General features: G+C 38.3%; 1 long non-coding RNA gene across 1 annotated transcript; it reads right to left on the bottom strand.

Annotated features, from left to right (window-relative positions):
• Positions 1–2,271: 2,271 nt before the first annotated feature.
• On the bottom strand, positions 2,272–6,316 carry LOC122117702. The gene is made up of 3 exons (XR_006149226.1): positions 6,200–6,316; positions 3,028–3,091; positions 2,272–2,880 (listed from the first exon to the last, which is right to left on the bottom strand). It is a non-coding gene; the product is annotated as an uncharacterized LOC122117702 (long non-coding RNA).
• Positions 6,317–8,476: the final 2,160 nt, after the last annotated feature.

The following is an 8,476-nucleotide window of genomic DNA, read 5'->3' as shown; positions in this document are numbered from 1 at the left end:
GAGACTACCTATAGAATAGGACATTTTGTAGAAAATAATCCAGTTACTATTGCAATGCAAAACTCACTTTACTTAATCCCAGCTGATGGAATGGCCCACTTCCTCTTTTCTGAAGTATTCTTCCTTTGTTTTCCATGTAGATTGCTTCCTCTCTGTTTTCTTTAGGGCTTTATTACCTCCCCTAGATTGCCAAATAATGAACTCTTCATAGCGTAATGCTAAGCACTTTTTTTCTTCTCAACTGACATTTTAATCTCCAAAGTCTTCTAAATCCCAAGGTTTCAGAGATCAACAATATATCAATGGCTGCACATTTACAGTATACCATTATTCCAAATAGTTCTTTTGACCTTTTAACCAGAACCTCCATTTGCTTGATATACTTGATATATGCCTAGATTTGGATAGCTGCTTAACATATCCATAACTGAGATCCATATTATCTTTTTCATGCCTTCTCCCTTGCCCATCTTCTCCTTCCTAACAAGTGTTACCATTTTCTCTCTTGTTGCTCAAGCCAGGAGCATTGAGTTCTCCATTCTTCTTTCTCTCTCTTTTTCTCACATTTAATTTATCATCAAATCCAATAATTCCTGTTACCAAAATGTACCTTGAATACATTCCTTTTCTCCAATTTCATTGCTATCATCTAAGTCCAGAGCATCCTGGCCTCAAGTGTACTCTTCCACTGACTACACTGGACAGCCAGGATGGTCTTTTAAAATTACAAGTTACATCATTCTGCTCCCTAGCTCTGAATTCTTGACCACTTCTCTTTGCACTGTAGTTAAACCCCAGCTCTTTTAGACAGCCTAGAAATGCATTATGAACTTGTCCTGCTCCCTCTCCAGTGTTATCTGTCACTCTCTAGGCTTTTACTCTGTTCCAGCCACACGGTCCTTTCCATTCCTTAAAATGTACCAGATCAATACAGGACACTTAATGAACTGGAATGCTCTGGTTAATTGAGGAGTAAGAAAAATAAGCTTTATGTTTCCACTGTGCTTGTTTGAAACTCTTTCTAGAGTTTCCAGTATGAATTCACAGATTTGTTCTGGCAGTCAAGTCAACAAACATGTTAGTGTTCTCTATAAACTGAAATCCTGCCAGGACCTGGGAACCATTTTTTTTTTTTTTTTTTTTTTACCAGTAACAACTCATCGGTTGTTACTTGTCAGGAAAATGAAAAAGAAAACAAAGATCAAATTTCAAAGATTGACATTTTGTAATTACTGTTTTTGCAATTATTTTTAGGAAAACTGTGCTATTTACTGATCTGTCCACTAATTTACAGTGGGTGTGGAGAGAAATTCTCACTGATTGATCAATTCCACTTAATCAAGATAAACTCTACCTTCATATTTATGCATGTGTGCTTGCATACACAGTTAGATGTCAGTTATTTAGGTTATATGAGCCTCAGTTTTCTCATCTAAATGTTTTGGTGAAGTATTTGGAATAGTAAGCCTTTGTGGTGAAAGTTGTTACTAGTAACAGGGAAGGAAGATTCATAAATAAATCTTTCTTTTTCATTTCACCTACTTTCTCCACATCCAAAAATGATCTCACATACTATTAACCATGGTTAACATTTTAGGATCCTAAGTACTATGTAAGTCTCTTTTTTCCAGTTGTATCTTTGTTCTTTCCAAATGAGATATTCAGGATTGGGCCACGGTTAAAATTTTCCCTGTTCATGTCATTATGGTCATGCTTTAGCACCTTGCTACATTCCTCATTCTGGACAGAAAGGTTTTTCGAAATGCTATGTTGTTATCTCACATCTTGGTCCCTCAGTTTTAGATAAACAAGAACTTTCTATCAGTCTCCATTTTGCTCACGGTAAACATGAGCTCACTCAGAGTGAGCCCTGTCTCTCTTGTAATGCTCCACGTAAATCAGATTCTCAAACAAATGAGTCCTAACACTGCCATGAAAAAGGATGACACTGGGAGAGTTGTTTTTGTTCTGATGTTATTATCAGAAAGCCAAAGGGTCAACTTGGGCAACTAATGTCTTCCATCCATCATTTCATCTGGGACAAGATCACCAATTTATTTCATCTCAAGCAAGACCTATGATGACTATATTAGAGGCTGAGCTAATGGCCTTGGGTAATCTAACATTCTTTCCTTACTAAGTTAGCTTCAAATAAGATACCATGTACCTAGCCAAAGCGAGTCATATGCAAGGAAAGTAGGAAGTTTCCAGCTGTCCCTAGAAAACATTTTCTTTACAATCTGAGAGATCAAACTGCAGAGGAGAGGTAAGTCTCCTTGGGAACATTTATTAACATTTATAAAGGAGTAAAGGTTGATAAGGTTCAAATGTCTCAAGCACAAGCTTAGGGGCAAAAATCCCCTTGGCTTTTTTCTCATTGTTCCATAATGAACCAATGCAGAAATGTGTAATGAAGGTAAAGAACGACTCTTACATTTTTAACAAACTGAACGATTTATACTATCAGCTCACAGACCAGTGACAATCTGCAAGGTGGCTCCCTATTAGAAATTATTGAGTATAATGATTATATTACCCCTGCTTTTGTCATTGATATTTAAACAACTAAGTTGGCAAAATTCATGGTAACTGCAAAGCTAAATAGTAAAAATTATCTGAACCACTAAAGTAAAACTAAACAGTAAACTTGGTTTCAGTTATTGAGGAGGAGGAATGCACACAAGTATAATCTGTAGATTTGGAAGAATTGAAACTAAATATTTAAGAACAACCAGTTTTATCTATATTGGCATAATGTATGCAACTTGAGATTCACTCTGGGAACAATGTGAGAGACATGGCATCTGACACCAGGCGATTTCTGTCCTGACAACAGGCAGGAAGTTTTGTATGTTTGTTCATGTGCTCTGTCAAATTCACCTGAAAAAAGGAATCATAGTTGTTAAACGCGTAAGTTTGGAAGAAATGTTTTTACCTTTCAGACAATTTCATGTTGGTTATCTTATATCATCCCTCTCCAGGGCCCAGAATTAGACCTGGATTCAAATTCAGAATTGAATATGGTACCTGATTTTCCATGGGCCCAAATGTCACATGTCAGAGTCTGGTTTGATAGCTCTTGAGTTGCCTTCTGCAAGATACCAGAGAAGACAAAGCTACAGATAGCAGCCATCCATGCAATTAAGAGTTTGATATAAATTCCATTTGACCTTTCACAGCTTAGATAGATAAATAGTCTCAAAATATTTTGAATCCTAATGAACTCATTGCCTAAATCAGGTAACCAGAACCCCTCTGTAGATAACCTTTGCAATATTTTTAATTAAAAGTATATATATATATATATATATATATATATATTGAATTCTAAAAAAACTCAGATATTCTGAAGCTAAGACTTTGCTTCAGAAAATGTCTTGACAAATTATATTCATGCTTTCAATTTCCCTGATTTGTTCTTTCATCTCTATTTTCTTTCTTCCTCCCTTGCTCCCTTTCTTTCTTCTTTCTTTCTTCCCTTCTTTCCTTCTTCCCTCCCTTTCTCCTTTCCTTCTTACCTTCTGTTCTTTGCTTTGCTCTTTCTTGTTTAATATTTAAATCTCTAACTTGTTACATTTTCAATGATATAATTCTTTGTAGAAATGTACTGATTATCTTTAAACAAGATAATATCTAACATTAAGTATTTTTAAACACAAAGTGACATTATTATGCATTTAATACTTTAAAAATGATTTCTTGCATGACAATAGAAAAGCTGTGATTTCTTAAGAACTATTTTTTCAAAGTCAAATTCTATTTGTGAGTCCCAGAGCAACAACAACAAAAATAAAATTCTATTAATTTGGTCATGAAGTGGTCAGCATTAATGAGCTCATCTCCATTTTAGTCTTATACTCCACTTTGTTTCCATATCAACATCTACACACACAACAAGAAAAATCTCTACTCTCACCTTTTCATTTCAAGAAGTAAATGACACATTCAGGCGCAAGCAATCATACCCTCTCTCTGCTCTCTCTTCCTGCTTCCCAAAGGAATTAGAAGCAAGCAGGTCATGAAGAAGACAGTGGCCAAGAAGACTAGACAACAGAGGGTTTTAAAACCTCCCATTGGTTCATAACATTCCCTTTTCAAAAACTGTCTCCCCCAGCTATTCCCTTAGATGAGAATGAATAAAAGGAAGACATACTATTCCTCCTTTCCCTGTATCACAGAACACCTCATGGTTTGAGTGTCTATAAAAATTGAAATTCCTAGCAAGTATTCTAGTCAATTTTCTTCACATAGTAAGAAGTCTTGGGAAGATGAAGAACTTCACTTTAAGAAGGAAAGAGAAAAGGTAAGCTTACATATTACCACCCAAGTTTTAAAACCAATGTATGCTATTCATAGAAAAAGCCTAAAAGAACATGCAATTATTTTTTAATGACTTGAGTGACTGAGAAAGTTGGGGGGGGGGGATTGCTTTTGTTTGTCTTAAAAAAATAATCCCGCAAAGTAAGGTAAACATTGGATCTTCAAAGGAACGTGTCAAACCGCCCTGACATGTCTCCCTTCTCTGGGCAAAGCAATCAGGGTAAAAGGCTAGTGGCTGAAAGTCTGCGTTTGCAAGCACTTAAGAGTCTCAGCCCTGTGTGTGTGGCTCAACCCACCCAGATGACAGAGGCTTTCCCACCCATGCAAAGTCCAGATATTCCCATTACCCAAGCAGTAATTGTTCTTACATCAACTAGTGAGTTTGTAAAAGAACTGAAATTTTATTGCCTTTTCTTCCCTTGAACTCTCTTCCTGCACCCATCTATCTTATTCACCCACAGGCTCAACATCAGCACTTCGTCCAAGGCAGCATAGGACTCTTTTCCTACATCCTGTCCCTCAATCTCATGTGAACTGAGTTAGCTAGAAAACCCATTCATCAATCAGGGAAAAAAAACCCACACTCACTGAGAAAGATAAACAGAAAACTCAATTACATTTTCTTAAACATTTCAACCCCCCAGTGGGCTTTCCAATTCCATTTTAGGTCATTATTGAGTAGCTCTGCTGATTGACTCCTAACCAGTCACCTCCATGGTTTAAAAGAGCTCTGGGTCTGTGCGGATGAAGATTGTTATCACATAGAGAAGGTGAAGGGCCTGGAAGACAGCTGGTTGCTTTTACAGGGACTGACATATCTGGAAGGAAAATCAGCGGGGCTTCTGAATATAAACAGGAATTAGTAAAGGAGAAGTAGAACAAATAAGCACAGTGATTGAAAGACCTTTCCCAAAAGAGCAGGCTCCTGCTATGGAGGAAATACAAAAGACCACAGATGCAGGCAATCCCTGCCATTCCTACCAGACTCAGAGTGCTGAGAGGGACAGGCTATGGAGCTGACACACCATTCAGAATACTGGTTTGGCCACTTCTTAATGGCATATGCTAGGCAAATTACAAAACTCTCTGAGGCTCAGTTTTCCCACCAGGAAAATGGGTTCAATAAAACTTACCTCACAGGGCTGCTGGGGAGTAATTAGAGCCAATACTGGAACACACAATGCCTAGTCTACATGGTAGTAACTCAATAGTAATAACATTATTTGACTAGAGGAAGAGCAGTCAGGTGGGGGTCTAAGGAACACTGTGTGTGTGTGTGTGTGTGTGTGTGTGTGTGTGTTGGTCTGGATTTTGTGCATGTGTCATTTGTTTTTTGGTGGAAGAGTTAGATTTGGTTTGTTTTGTTTAGTGAGGCTGGTTTGGTATTTTATTATTTTATTTTTGGCAATGTTGGAGGCCAGAGTTACGTCCCCTGTCCTATGCAATGATTTTAAGGAAGAGAATTCCAAATTTAATTCCATAACATCAGCCAGCATTCACAATCAACATACAAGGCACCCGCTGAACTGATGCTGCCATAATACTTAGAGTCTTTTTTTTTTTTTGCCCCGCTTGAACTCGGGGCCTGGACACTGTCCCTCAGCTTTTTTTGCTCAAGGCTAGCACTCTACCACTTGAGTCACATTGTCACTTCTGGCTTTTTGTGCTTATGTGATACTGAGGAATCAAACCCAGGGCTTCATGCATACCAAGCAAGTGCTTTACCAGCCCCACCCCAAGTCTTTTTGAAGAAATAAGATCCTCATTCTGTAATCTCCCTTATACTCTCTCTCTCTTTCCCTCCTTCTCCTCTCTCCCTCCCTCCCTTTCCTTCTCTCCCTCTCTCCCTCCCCCCCTCTCTCCCTCTCCCTCTCTTTACCTGATGGGTTCATCATCATGGGTGTCTCTGTGTCATCAGAAAATTTCGTCCCCCCATCCTTCCACTCATGTTTGTGGTTTGAGGAATTTGGAGACACAGATTTTAAAAGTAAAGGGAGGGAAGAGATTAAAGAGAACAAGAATTGCTAGTTAAAAGTGGCATTCTTCACGGATGGTGCCTTTGAGTTATTGGAGCTTAATCATAAACTCATCGTTTGGAAATGCAAAACTCATTGATGTTCAGGGGCTTGACAATTTTCTGCTGACCCTGTTCCTAACCAAAGAAGACCTCCCTGGCTTCAGTGAGGCAAATGGGGAAACCAAGGTTTTGTGCAGAGTCCTCCCTGGGTCATTTCCCATCACCTTGCATAGGAATGTGCTCTCTCCACCTCCCCATTCCTCTCCACTCTTTTCTTCCTTCGCCCATCCTCCCCTCCCCCCTCTCTCTCCTCTCTCTCCCTCTCTCTCTCCCCCTCCTTGCTCTCTCTTTTTCCCCTCTCTCTCTCTCTCTCTCTCTCTCTCACACACACACACACACACACACGCACGCACGCGTGTGCATGCGCGGGCACACACACACACACATTTATACATGCACATACACAGCCAGAATTCCCCATGGGAATGATTAAAGCAGTAGCTAACACAAAATGACAAACAGCCTTTCTGAAGCTAAAGGCTCACTGGCCTGGAAGGAATCATAGACATCATGTCCCCTAACTGTCTGATAAGATTTCATCTACAATCCTTCCTGGCTGAGTGGAGACCAGACTAGTCTAAGAGATCACCAGCAGGTCGATCCCCAAATATTCACTCACTTATCCACCCCAACAACAGCTAAGTTTTAAGTGCTAATGACAACAACAAAACCCTACATTTATCACACCCTTACTTTGTACCAAGTGTAATGGTGAACCAAAAGGGCCAGGTGCACAGAGCTAAGGACTTTCCATAGAAGGAGAATATTAAATAATTACAACTAAAAATGCATACTTATATCCTCTGACAAGTGCCATGGAGGAGAGACTCAGAGTTCTGTGAGTGCCCCACGTGGCGAACTAACTGTATCAAAAGAAGAGCGTGGATGTTCAAGGACTTAAATGAGGCCAGTGTACTCAGCAGGCAGACATGAGGTGAGCAGAGCTGGACAACTCAGGCCTTCCTGACCATAGAAAGGATGTTGTCTTTATCCTAAGAGTGGGAAGGATATCCAGAGTATTAAATCTTAAAATAAGTCAGGCAGCAAACTGTGTCTATCTCTATCCACTTCACCTGAGCAGAAGCCTCTGAGGTTCAGGGCTGCAATTCAGCCTCTCTTAAGGCTAAATAGGGTCAGAGAAAGATGGCATTCTATAAATCCCCAGGCCAGCCGTCCTTTCTCTGAGGCTGCTGAAAGCTATAGCCATTTGAATCTGATACATTTTATTGAGTCTCCCCTATCTCTACCCATGTTAGATGCTGTGTTGGCAACTGAGGAGAGATAAGTAGTCAAATAAGACACAGATCAATAATCAAATCTTAGGCAAAATAATACATGTGCTACAAAGAAATACTGAGAATATTGCAGGATTCGACTGAATCCTGGGTAAGTTGTTGCTGAGTCTCTTCTTATTAGCTGTGACCTTGGGAGAAAAACTCTGCAAATCTACCTTATCTGAGCATGAGTGTTATACACTGAAAGGACCATTGAGAAGTTTATCTTGGATCTTTTAACTTAATAATCAATATATTGAAATAATAAGTTTAAAAACAATTTTTCTCTTTGGGTTCAGATTACAAATCTTATCTTTCTATTAGTAGAACAACTATTAATTCTCCTATTTTCTTAAGTCACTTTTGAAAAGCCTTCTGCTAACAACTGCCTCAATTTACAAATAGGAAATGAAATTATTTCAAATAGTTTAAACTATATAGATTCAATTTCATTTTAAAAACATCAATTATCTTTGATCAACAAATGCTCCCATTTTATCTAATAAATTATATTTATAAATATGATTGATATTAATTGTCATGAAGTTGTATCTTAGTAATTTTGTCAATTATATATTTTTAAATGTAAATAGCATGTTAATACATCAAATTCTCTTAAATAGCATGAGCATATAGAAATACCAAATAGGACCTGACACATATTACAAAACTATTATAGTTCTGATAATTTTAAACATTTGTAAGTGCACTTCAAGATTTCCAGAAGACTAAAGATGGTTGTTTAGAAAACAAGACAATTCATATCCATGTTAACTGAAATTACTTGGCAATATTACTGAGGTAA

The sequence above is a fragment of the Dipodomys spectabilis genome, unplaced genomic scaffold (assembly GCF_019054845.1).
Source record: "Dipodomys spectabilis isolate Male_0828 unplaced genomic scaffold, ASM1905484v1 ptg000145l, whole genome shotgun sequence".
Lineage (NCBI taxonomy): Eukaryota > Metazoa > Chordata > Mammalia > Rodentia > Heteromyidae > Dipodomys > Dipodomys spectabilis.
This window is presented reverse-complemented; position numbering and strand designations above follow the sequence as displayed.